The following is a 13,705-nucleotide window of genomic DNA, read 5'->3' on the forward strand; positions in this document are numbered from 1 at the left end:
GCTATCATTTGATACTTTGACCTTTGACCCCAGACATGTACTTCCGGTTTTATAGCTATCCGTAAAAAGCCAAATTCGCAACTTTGGACTGCTCTAACACGTGACCTAATTAACCTAGAGGGTTAATTTTTTGGTTTCCTAATGTTCTTCTCATGCACTTTACATAGATATAGAACAATTGCTTTTTTAAAGCAAAATTGAAATTCGTGATTTTTTCAAATTTGAGTTTTGTTTTACCATATTTGTGTCTTTTTGATCTTGGTGTATGTATATCTTATGACCTATTTTATGGAGAACCTTGATATTTGGAATACAACTAGACACTTTGAATATGAATTCACCTATGGCAAAAAAATTGGGGTGGGCGTGGCACATCCGGGTTGAATTACTAATTGTTTACATTTTGGGGCTGGGGCATAACTCGCATAGGATACGTTTGTTATAAAAGGGACTTTGCACACAATTACCTCATCCTTTTGGCCAGTTTGTGTTAACAGCTCAGTTGTTTCAGCTTTATAGTTCCAAAAAAGGAACGGGTTTTAACATTTGGATATTTTCATTTTTCGATTCTGACCTTTGTTGACATTTGTTGACCTATATCTTTTGATTTGAATAATGTAGAAGCTTGAAATTTGAAACACAACATAACATTTGGAATTACCCTATGCAAAAAAATTAAGGTGGGCGTGGCACATCCGGGTAATATTACTCATTATTGATATTTTTGGCCAGGAGCATAACTAGCAAAGTATACGTTTGTTCAAAATGGAACTTTGCATACAATTATCTCATGAATTGAGCCACTTTGTCTTAGAAGTTCGGTTGTTTCCGCTTCTTAGTTCAAAAAAAGGAACAGGTTTTGAAAATTCAAAATTTTCAATTTTTGACCTTGACCTTTGATGACCTTGACCTTTATTAGGTCAAAGGTCATTGACGTTGTCTATTAGTTTATGCTTTCATATTTGACCTCTGACGTCTACTTTCGCTTTTATAGCTGTCCAAAAACATCCAAATTCGCAACTTTGGACTGCTCTAGCACGTGACCTAATTAACCTAGAGAGTATTTTTTTTCGGTTTCCTAATGTGCTTCTCGTGTACTTTACATAGATATATAACAATCGTTTTTTTAAAGCAAAATTGAAATTCGTGATTTTTTCAAATTTGAGTTTTTTTTTTACAATATTTGAGACTTTTTGAGCTTAGTGTATGTATATGTTATGATCTATTTGATGTAGAACCTTGATATTTGGAATATAACTAGACACTTTGAATATGAATTCACCTATGACAAAAAAACTTATGTGGGCGTGGCACATCCGGGTTGAATTACTAATTGTTTACATTTTGGGGCTGGGGCATAACTCGCATAGGATGCGTTTGTTCAAAAAGAGACTTTGCACACAATTACCTCATCCTTTTGGCCAGTATGTATTAACAGTTCAGTTGTTTCAGCTTTATAGTTTCAAAAAAGGAACGGGTTTTAACATTTGGATATTTTCATTTTTCGATTTTGACCTTTGTTGACTTTTGTTGACCTATATCTTTTGACCTCTATTATGTAGGAACTTGACATTTGGAACGTAACGTAACATTTTGAATAATGATTAACTTATTCAAAAAAAATTGAGTTGGGCGTGGCACTTCCGGGTTTAATTACTCATTATTGACATTTTTGGCCAGGGGCATAACTCGCAAAGTATACATTTGTTCAAAATGGAACTTTGCATACAATTACCTCATATTGTGAGCCACTTTGTCTTAGAATTTCGGTTGTTTCCGCTTCTTAGTTCAAAAAAAGGAACAGGTTTTGAAAATTGAAAATTTTCAATTTTTGACCTTGACCTTTGTTGACCTTGACCTTTGTAGGATCAAACGTCATTGGCATTGGCTATCTATTTGTACTTTCATATTTGCTGTCCTATGTCAACTTCCGGTTTTATAGTCGTGTGCAATTAGAAATTTTTATGACGTATATCTCTTGATCTTGACCTTTTTAGACTTTCTCTTTTACAAGATCAAAGGTCATTGACCTTGGCTATCTGCTGATACTTTCATTTGTGAGGTCTGACGTCTACTTCCGGTATTAGAATCTTCTAAAAAATGAAAATTTCTCAACTTTAGACTGTTCTTGCGCTTGATCTAATTATCGTGGAAGGATGATTTTTTCGGGGTCTTTTGCAATTTGCTACATTTGCAAAGTCCCACTCTGTGCCACGAGTGGCTCTAGTTCTTTTCTTGTTTTGAGATATTTTCCTTCACATTTTCTGATTCAATTCGTGTTTAAAATAGCAATAATGTCTTTTAAAAATAAAATGGGGCACACAATAAAATGTACAAAAACCTCTAGATTTTTTTTTAATGATCACAACGACTGAACAAGGTCGTTTGTTTCAGAGTTACTTCCCTTAACTTTTTACTGTCGTTGGGAACATGGAGCATCAAGGCCAAAGAATTTTTCTTCCACCTATAAGAATTTTTTCAAATTTAATCCTTGACGTATATCGATGATTCTGTTTGATTAACAGGAGGAGCATTCGCAGAATTATCATAGTCTACGTCAAGGATTAATTTTGATGCTCCATGTTACCGACAACAGTAAAAAAGCAAGAAAAGAAATATTAATTTGTTTCGTTTCATTTTTAAAATAATTTTGATTCCATAATATTGACGTAAACAAAAATTCCGTCAAATTGAATAGTTTCGTTTTGTAGTATGAAAATCTACGATCCTTAAATTTAACAATGCTCATTTTAGCGCCTTTTTTTCACTCCGGTATGCCGGTTGGCAGCGGTAGGCGGTTGGCTTTTAAAACCCACCCCAGTGTTGGCTGGGGAGCGTGACCAAAAGTAGACAAAAAAATTGAACCGTGATAACGGTACCGAAGCAGTGGGCATCCAACCTGATACACCGATAAAACGTTGCATTTTAAAGTCACAATGGGATTTCTTACCGAAAAGAAAAGCATGTAAACATTCAATAGTAATTGTAAAACCTATTCCCTTTTTATACGCCCACATCTCTCTATGTGGACGTATATTGTCGGTACCCCCGTCGGCCCGTCAATATTTGCTTGTAAACGCTCTAAAAACTAGATTTTTTGATGGAATCAAATGAACTTCGGTATGTGTATACATATTTATAAAACGAAGATCAAGTTCGAATTTGAGCTATTTTCGACCGCTAGAAGCAGAGTTATTGCCCTTGCCCCAAAATCTTGAATACTCTCGTAATTTTCAACCGATTTTTAATGAAACTTAAAATGGATGTTATTGGACATAAATCGAAAAGTTTGAGAAAGTTTAGTTTACTTCTGATTAAATTTAAGGCTTTTTCAAGATTTAGGCCTCTTACGTGAGTTATGAGGAGTTATCGCCCTTTAATCTCTATACAGCAAGTGCTTCTATCAACATCAATTGCTCGTAAACACTCTAAAAACAAGGAATCAAATGAAATTCGGTATGTGCATACATATTCATGAAACGAAGGTCCGTCCATCCATCCACATTTGCTTGTAACGCTCTAAAAACTAGATTTTTGATGGAATCAAATGAAATTCGGTATGTGTATACATGTTCATAAAACGAAGATCAAGTTCGAATTTGAGCTATTTTCGACCGTTAGAAGTAGAGTTATTCCCCTTGCCCCAAAATCCTAAATACGTTTTCAACCGATTTTGATGAAACTTAAAATGGATGTTTCGTTTTTACCATCTGCATGCCGTGGTGGGCGTATATGGTTGTGGTGCACTATCTTTTATAGTAAAAGGTCCAAACAAATGTAACTTTATCACTAAATGTCCCAAGCAGTGAGTTATTGTTATGCAAACATTCTAGGGTGACAAATGCAAACTTTGCGAGTTATAACAATTGCAAATATTTATGGTAAAGTTGAATAAAACCCAGATGTGCCACGCCCACTTCAAAAATTTTGTTATATCTGTTATGATGTGTAGAATTTTAAATAATGTTAAACATTTCAAGTTAGGTCATGAGACATACATAGTTATATGTTTTTTAAGGCAACGGTGACTGTCGGTGGATTATAGACACCGTTAAATTACGCACAGTTACTGCTGAAGTCAATACAAAATTTTCAAATTCTAAAAAGCGCAATTTTTATCAAAATACCAAGTGTTATATAACATTTGATAGAATAGATTACGTGTAATAAGGACACAAGAGATATTTTCACGTATGTAACGTGACAGAGCTCTTCAAAGTTAAACATAGCGAATTTGCTGTAGAATCGGAAGTTAACGATGCACAACAAAAGATATTATCGGATATATCTCGTAATGAGCAACAACTTTTGTTCAGGTCAACAAAGGTCAAATAAAAGTAATATGAGCCTTTGAAGTTTCGAAAATTGCTGTTTTCGGACGTCTGCAAAACCGGAAGTATATATCGGACATCAAAAATCAAAGTAAGAATGGTCAACTTAGATCAATGACCTTTGACCATGCAAAGATCAAGGTCATTTGTGTTAAAGTTCAAAAATGTAAAATTTTTAAATTGTTAAACCTATTCCCTTTCTTAAAGTAAAGAACACAAACAACTGTAATCTTATCACAAATTGTGCTAAGTAGTGATATATTTCTATGCTCAATTTCTAGGGTGACAATTGCAAATTTTGCGAGTTATGACAATTGCAAATATTTCAGGTAAAGGTAAATGCACACCGGATGTGCCACGCCTACTTCAAACATTTTATGTCGTCTGTGAGGAGGTATACATTGTTAAATAATGTTCAAAATTTCAAGTGGTTTCAATCATGAGATATTCGTAGTTATACGTTTTTAAAGGCAACGGCTACTGTCGGTGGATTATAGACACCGTGAATTTACGCAGTTACTAAAGCAATCAGTACAAAATTTTCAATTTTTATTAAGCACAATTTTGATCAAAATATTAAGTGTAATATATCACCAAAAAAAGGAGAGATCATGCACTCTAAGAATATATAAGAAATTCTGTCGTATGTTAATTAGGTCACGTGACAGAGCTCTTCAAAGTTAAAAATCGCGATTTTCAAATGGCTGTAGAACCGGAAGTTAACAATGCACAACAAAAGTGAAGATATTATCGGACATATCTCGTAAGGGGCAACAACTTTTGTTCAGGTAACAAGGTCACCAAAGGTCAAAGTCACTAGATATGAGCCTTTTTTGAGTTTTATAAAATTAATCATATCAAGATGGCGTCTTACCAAATACTTCTGGGTCAAATTTATTCATTCCAAAATCTTCATAGGGACAATTATAACTAATTGCAAAAATAATTTTTCAAATATCTACAAAATCCCGGAAGTTGAAATTTCAAGTTTGGAGGCGAATGACGTCAAAACTTTAAGTGATATCTAAATTTTGAAAGCAGATTTTTGTTCGCAATTTAACTGTCTATCTACATGTAAATTTTCAGATCGATCGCAAAAAAAATTATGGAAGTTTGACAAATGCTCCAAATAAAATCTACAAAAGTCAGAAATTTCTTAAATTGCTATCTTTTAGCCATTAGTTCAAAGTAATGAGCAAAACAAATATGATGATGAAAATAGATTTAGAATTAGAGCAGGTATTGGAAAGATGTAATGAACAGTTAACGTCCTACGTCATTTCCGGTTCGGCAAAGATATGTCATTTTACATTTAAACAATACTCCTATCAACACTAACGTCATTTTCAATATGGCGGTGCAGGTCATAAGGTCATAGGGGAAAACTTCTCACGTTACCATTATAAACAACATGGCGACCGGGTTAAATGGAAAGGATGATGCGGAGTTCGGAACTTATTTTGATACATTTTTACGTGATTTTTTATATGCTTTTCCTTTCAAACAATTGACATTTGAAACGATATTACTTTTATAATGGGCTACTGGCCAAGACAATTCTTTACTAAACATGTATTTGATTTAAATTCTGTATTAAAAGGTCATTATCTTTTGTTTTTTTTTATAATGCCTCTGAAATGAGGGGGTTGTGGGGTATACATTTTGTAGCTTGTCTTGGTGTGTAACCCAAGTTCATTATCAGATTTACAATATTGAATGTAGGTTTCCTTTTTACATTTATGTACTTGGTTCTTTTCTTTTGTGTACCAACTGAACATGATTTAACTAAACTATTCCTTCACATTGTGACCAAACTTTGCTGTTTCCCACAAATTACAATAAAAACTTTGATCATGTAAAGAACAAACCCATAAAAATGCCATGAAGGTTCACATGATCAAAGTTTATATGGTTAGATTCTCTTGCAGTTATCAGTGTTATCACAGAAACTTGTTGGATATCCTCCAGTCCCTTTTTTTATTTGTTTAATATTCATTCATTTTTATACCCGTAGGCCTACCTTAAAATATTAACTATATTAGTATGATATCCCTAGAAAAAAGGGATTATGTAAGAGATTATGTAACACATAAGCATGATATAAACATAGAAAATTGATCATTTCAATTAAGATCAAGGAAAAATCTTTTGAAGGAGTTCCTGTGGAAGTTAAGCCCGGTTTCCCCTGTCAGTAATATAGGCCTAGTAGGTCAATGGAGATGACATAGAAAGGGCATTTAGTCGTTCAGATGTGACAATGAACCGAGCCCATGTGTACTACAGGTTGTGCATGATATTAAAGATCCTTGAAAATGGGAAATTGAAAAAAAACTGTCTGATGTCCCTGTCCATGCAACATTTTCCTCCTTGCACACCTCATGGCGTTGCTGGTTTTTGTTAGCCCAATCGGGTGCAGAAAAGTAGGAGGTAAAAATCATTTTTGTAGCCTATTTGGTGGTAGTTGATGTATACATTTTGGCCATAGGCCATTTTGACTAACAATTTTAGAATTTCATAGTGACAATTTGGCTTTTGTTATTCAAATGCATCAGTATTATGGGAATTAAAATGTCAGCTTCAAAAAAACAAATTTGAAGACAGTAGGCCAAAGCTGCGAAGGATCTCATAAACGAAAAAGAGTATGGCAGTGTATCACTGAAAGCATAAAATGTCTTAACGATTTATAATTACATAATATGGGCGATTTAAAACATTTTTATTTCAAGAAGTGATTCTGGCGATCGTTGTTTATTATTACGCGCACATTGACGTAAGCGGCTTTTCCCCTATGAACTTTACGTCACAAAGTGTTGATAGGAGTATAGCGACACGCTAAATTATTATTATTATGTCAGATAACTTGTGGTATGTGCAGTTTTGTCTGGGGAGCGTGACCAGAAGTAGACAAAAAATAGTACGCACTGCAATTATGATCAAAATAGATTTAGATTTCGGGGAAGGGAGGGTTTGATTCTCCCAAATGTACAGGCCTAGGGTGGAGAAGACACTTTAATTAGAAATTGGGATTAAGGGTCTTGATATTGGGTTTTCTTCTGTTCTTATTCTGATCTGAAATTAGAAAAAATAACTCGCCCTATGGGCGAGAAGTATAGTATCTGTTATGTACTGATTGTTTTTAGTTTACTATGAACAAGATTATCATTTAAGTTCTTATTTTTTGAATATGCAACTATCATTTTCTGCTTATAGACATGGGGGAATTTCTCTTGAAGGCTCTTATAGTGGGCATGAACTATCTTGCTTGCTCGATTGCTGGTTGTATTAAACGGGACAACAAAGGGTGCTATGCCTACATTATGATGAATATTTAGTCCTATAGGTCTTGCTGTATTCAATGTCTCAATCCAATGGGCTTCCCTAGATTGACGGAATTTGGTAGTTTCATCTTCGGGCAAGTCAATTTCTATACGCTCAATTGGGATTAGGGCGAGATCGTCTATTGAATGGTCGTCGAGGTTGAAATGATTAGAAACAGGCTTGTCTTTCTTTAATTTGATGTCTGACCTATGAGCATTAAAGCGAGTTCGTAAATTATTCTTAGTTTCTCCTACATATTTTTGGGGGCATTTTTTGCATGAAATTAAATATATTACATTCGAATGTTCACATGTTAGATGTTCCTGGATCGGGTACCTTTTATTCGTAGAGTTGCTTACAAAATAATGAGTTTCTGATATAAAGGGACATGTTTTGCATCTACTGGACAAACATGGAGCACTTCTTAAACCTGGAGGTACTTCGGCATAAAGTCTGTTTTTAGCTGCTATCTGTGCTAAGGTGGAATTTTTTATGTTTCGTAAAAATCGTTTAGAGTACCCACGCTCTTTCAGTTTTGAGAAAACAATCGTACAGGCTTGGTTGAAATCAGAAGATCTTGTACAAATTCGATGAAATCGTAAAACTTGTGACTTAATTATACCAGAAAAGGTATGTTTTGGGTGAAAGGAGCTCTTGTGCAAGAGTTGATGAGTATCAGTTTCTTTGAAATACACTTTAATATCCAGTTTATTTGTTTCTGCTGTGGAATCTCCCTTAAAGATTGTGGTATCGAGAAAGTTTATGCTTTTGTCACTCACGTTTGCGGTTAGTTTGATAGAAGGATGGTGGTTGTTGAGAATTTCAAAGAATTCCCAAAACTGTTCGATAGAATAAGTCCAAACCATAAAAATGTCATCCAAAAAGCGTCCGTAAAAGAGTGGGTCAAATGGACAGAGGGGCAACACCTCACGTTCCCACTCTGCCATGAAAAGGTTTGCGTATGAATGGGCGAATCGTTTGCCCATTGCTGTCCATGAAGTTTGTAAATATGTTTTACCATTAAATGTGAAATCGTTTCGACTAAGACAAATCTCTAAAAGCTGTAGAATTGCATCGTCGGGTCTGTTTGGATCTGGGTTTCTATTAAAAGCTTTACGAACTGCCGTTAAACCAGTAGTGTTATCGATATTGGTATACATAGAAGAAACGTCGATAGAAATTAAAATAGCATTAGAGGGAACTCTAAGATTTTTTATTTTATTGACAAAATCGGTTGTGTCTTTACGGTAGGCGCGATGTTGACATGCTAGAGGTAGTAAGAAATGATCAATGTATTCTGACACTGCATATGACTACCACAGTCAGATATAATCGGGCGGCCTTTAGGGATTTTATTCGAGATAAACCACTCCTTGGTTGGATTCTTATGGATTTTAGGCAAAGTGTACAAATGTCTCTCGCGACAATCAGGTTTGACAGACAGATAGTCATATTGTTTCTGTTTGAGATAACTAGTTTTGACTAAATCGGCAAGAATATTGTTAATCATGTTAGCAGTTTCTTTGAAAATTGGTTTCGGTAAAATGGCATAATGTTTAGAATTATTCAGTTGATTCTCTGCTTCTGAAACGTAATCCTCCCTATTCAGAATGACACAACATGAACCTTTGTCACTCTTTTTAATAACAATGCTATCGTCTTTCTTAAGTAAGTTTAACGCTTCACGTTCCACTCGTGTGAGATTAGGCTTTTCGTGTGTTATGGAAAGGTTCACAGTTTGGCTATTCATACTCGCAAATGCTTTCAATATTTCAGGATGGATGGCGGCCTGAGGGGGTGTCCACGTGGATTTAGGAATAAACATTGTTCTAGCAACAATGGATGGATCAATGGATGGTCCAAGATAATTCAAGTTAGCTATCTTTGGTGTGGGAATAAATTTAAGTCCACGGTCTAAGATTGAATGCTGAAGGGGTGTGAGAATTTTGCGGCTCAAGTTAACTACTGTTTGGCCTAGCGGTGGCCTCTCAGTATTTTTATCCCCAGTAATTAGTTTAAAGACTTACTCGATGCCTGAAGCTGGTGTATCCAAAACAAATAAATGCTGTTTGCTGTTTCTGGAGACCAATGAAGATTATCAACTGGTTCGAATTCTTCTTCGTAGGCTCTAGATGGTGCAGGTGTAGTGTTCATTTCAGTTGGTAGAGATATGGTTACTCTGGTTTTTGTTTCGTTGATTGTTTGGTAGAACTTGGTGATTACAGCTTGAGTGAGACGTTTCCGATAGGAGCGACGGGCCCAGGACAGGGCATGAGAAACGATGCGGTCGACGGCAGGTGATGATAAAGACTTGGTACGAATGGTGGTCAGCTTCTCTTGAAGTGTGGTTTGGTAATGGTCGATCAGGACATGCGTAACCTTAGAGAGCCATGTCCGATTGAGGGATCTAATATTCGCGTCAACAGCTGATGTTTTCATTGCTGGACGGATAAAACTATCCAACTCAGAGACTTTGCGTTTGAAGGTAAACGCTGGTTGGCCTTGCTGCTGGGCAAAGAGGCATCATTTTACATTTAAACAATAGCGACACGCAAGATATTAGAGATAATAATGTCAGATAACCTATGGTATGTGCAGTTTTGGCTGGGGAGCGTGAATAAAAAACAAAATAGTACGCACTGCAATTAGAAATTTTGTCGTAGGTTAATTAGGTCAGGTGACAGAGCTCTTCAAAGTTTAAAATCGTGATTTTCAATTGGCCGTAGAACCGGAAGTGAACGTTACACAACACAAATAAAGAAATCTTTGGATAGATCTTACCACATGCAACAACTTTTGTGCTGGTCACCAAAGGTCAAGGTCACGAGATATGAGCCTTGACAGTTTTAGACAATTTTGAAAAAAATCAACAGGAAATAACTCAAAAGCAAAATCGAAACTCAAAAATCGGCTCCCACACGACTGTTAGGAATCGTTCATTGATAATATACACATTAAATAATGCAAATCCGGTTATACCCTTATCCCAAAAAGTACTTTTATAGACAATTTTGTAAGTTCAAGATGGCAGCTGATCTAATACTTTCGGGACGAATTTTATCATTTCAAATCTTTTATATCAACAATTCTAGCATGTTGTAAAATTTCTTTTTAAATATCTGTAAAATTCCGGAAGTTGAAATTTAAAGTTTACAAGCATATAGCGCCAGAACCAGATGTGTGATATCAAAATTTTGAAAACTGGTTTTAGTTTGCAATCAAAATATCAATCAACCTGTAGAAAAGGAATAAAATTTAAAAATCAAATGGTCAGTGTTAAAATTCACAATTTTAATTTTGGCATTAAAAGCTTTTGTTATATATAGTTAGAAAGAGCACAAAAAGTCCATTAAGAAAACAATAATCATCTATTTGAATTAGGTCTCGTGCTAGAGCAGTCCAAAGTTGAAAGTTGTGCTGTCTATGTACAGCTATAAAACCGGAAGTAGCAATCGGAGATCAAATATAACAATATCAACCGTGAGCCAAGGTCAATGACCTTTAATTCTGTAAAGGTCAATATGACTCGAGGTCACCAGATATGAGCATTCAAACTTCGAAAAATTGCAAAAAAGCAAAAGCGAAATTCAAACATTCCAACATTTGATGATTTGATTGATGCTAATTTACCCAATTTCTCGGATGGTACATTTATTTCAAGAGATAATCTCTATTCATTTGGCAAACATAATATAAGATGCGGTGGCCTCGCCGTGTTTAACAAAGTTAACTTCACCTTGATGCCTTTCTTCATATTGTCTACTCCTGCAAATGGGGCCTACTCCTGCAAATGGGGCCTATGTGTACTCAAAATCAACCGTTTGTTATACAACCATTCTTGTGATGTCTATATCATTTTTGTGTATATACCCCCTGAATATAGTTCATTCTATAATATTTTTGAAAATGACATTTTTATAGAAATTGAAGAAGTGTTTCAAAAATATTCTCTTATTGGGATAACTTTGATATGTGGTGATCTAAATAGTCGCACCAGCAATGAACCTGACTTTATTGTCCAGATAAACTGAATGATATTTTTAATAATTCGATCTCCGACTGTTATGATAGCAACCCCGAACCCAGGGTATCTGAAGATACAATTATCAACAATTTTGGTAAAAACCGTATCATCTTGTGTTAATCAAGCGATTGTTTGATAGCTAATGGGCGTTTCGGCACTGACACTGGTACATTTACATTGTTCTTCTCGTGGTACTAGTTTAATAGACTATCTTCTAGATTCATAGATTATCATTTGCAAACTTATGTAATTTCAAAGTTTTGGAAATCATATTTTCCGGCCATGCAGCCCTAAATTTTGAATTGAGTACCTCGCCTCTACACAAATCTACTGTTGATCAAACATATGAGATAACTGCACACTCCAACCATTTAACTTTCACTGTTAAGTGGGACGAATCCAAAATTTTAGGGCACTTGTGACAGGTAAACTAGGTATTTTATCGCACCAAGTATCTTCTAACCATAATTCTGGTGATATCGATCGTCTAGTTACAGATTTTAGTGGTATCTTATATGACATTTCCATACGTTTATTTGGTAAAAGGTCGGGGCTGAAAGGAACTAATAAGCAAATCATAGACAATCGTTGGTTCGACGAAAGTTGTAAAATTGCAATGAACAATTTCTGATCCTCTCGTAATAGGTATCAAAAGTTTAAAAGTGATAGAAATAGACACATTTTTTCCTTACATAGATCTGAATTTTCTAAAGTGAAACGAAATGCCAAATACAAATTCAATAAAGCATTGAGTCTATCAGCAACCCGAAGCAATTTTGGAAATCAATAAAATCCAATAAGACTGCAAATCATTTCAAATCAGTCCATGGCACCACTGCTACGAATTCAATTCCATTACCTGATTTCGAACCTACTATTCATATAGACAGCCTTGACACTGCTATTTCGTGTGGTGAGATAGTTAGAGCCGTCAAAAAAACTTAAACGAAACAAAAGTGGAGGATTAGAACAAATTAGTAGTGAATTTTTCATTGAAACTATTGATCTCCTTTTGCCTTATTTAACAACCATCTTCAATCAAATTTATGACAATGGTATCTACCCATCCAGTTGACACGACTGCCTCCTTGTACCGGTTCCGAAAAAGGGAACCTGAATATACCAGACAACTATAGAGGTATCTCTATTATGTCAATTTTTTCAACGATTATATAGATGGTGTGAAAATTGCAACAAATTAGACTTGACTCAGTTTGGGTTCAGGGAAAATAGAAGCACTGTAGAGCGCCTTTTGTACCAGTATCATTGATCACTCACTTGATAACAACAAAAAATTATACTGCGGTTTCATAGATCTCCGAAAAGCGTCTGACAAAGTTGACAGAAATTTGTTATTAATCAAATTAAAATCCTGCGGCATTAGTAGTAAAATGTTACGAATGATATCTTCCATGTATACTGAAGTTAATAATGTGATTAAGTTTAAAGGGTCATTATCTGACAGCTTTAAAAGCTATGCCGGAGTTAAACAGGGAGAACCTTTATCACCATTACTATTTTTATTGTTTATTAATGATTTGCGTGATTCACTTGTCGATGATCGACCTGATTTCTGTCACCTTGGAGACTATGTACTACTTTCGTTACTATTTGCTGATGATACCGCTCTCTTTGCAAACTCTGCTGTTTCGCTTCAAAACGTATTAGATAAATTCTACGACTTTTGTCAAAAATGGAATACATAAATGTAGACAAAACGAAAGTCGTAATATTCCACAGAGGACGTCTAACTAGCAATACAAGTTTTACTATAGCTGGTAACCAATTAGAAATTGTCAAGGAATATTTATATCTAGGAATTATTTTGTCCGATAATGGAAATCATTCACACTCAGAAAAAAGAATAGCAGCCCAAGGAAGAAAAAAGAAATATAAAGGGCGTTCAGAATGATTTTAAGCGTTACACTCTCCACGTTGGTAAGAACACTCCTATCATGTTCTTGTTAGGTGAATTGGGATTTTACCCAATTACAATCCTAAGAAAAATACGCATAACTAACTACTGGATGAA

Source organism: Lottia gigantea, assembly GCF_000327385.1.
Source record: "Lottia gigantea unplaced genomic scaffold LOTGIsca_38, whole genome shotgun sequence".
Classification (NCBI taxonomy): Eukaryota; Metazoa; Mollusca; class Gastropoda; family Lottiidae; genus Lottia; species Lottia gigantea.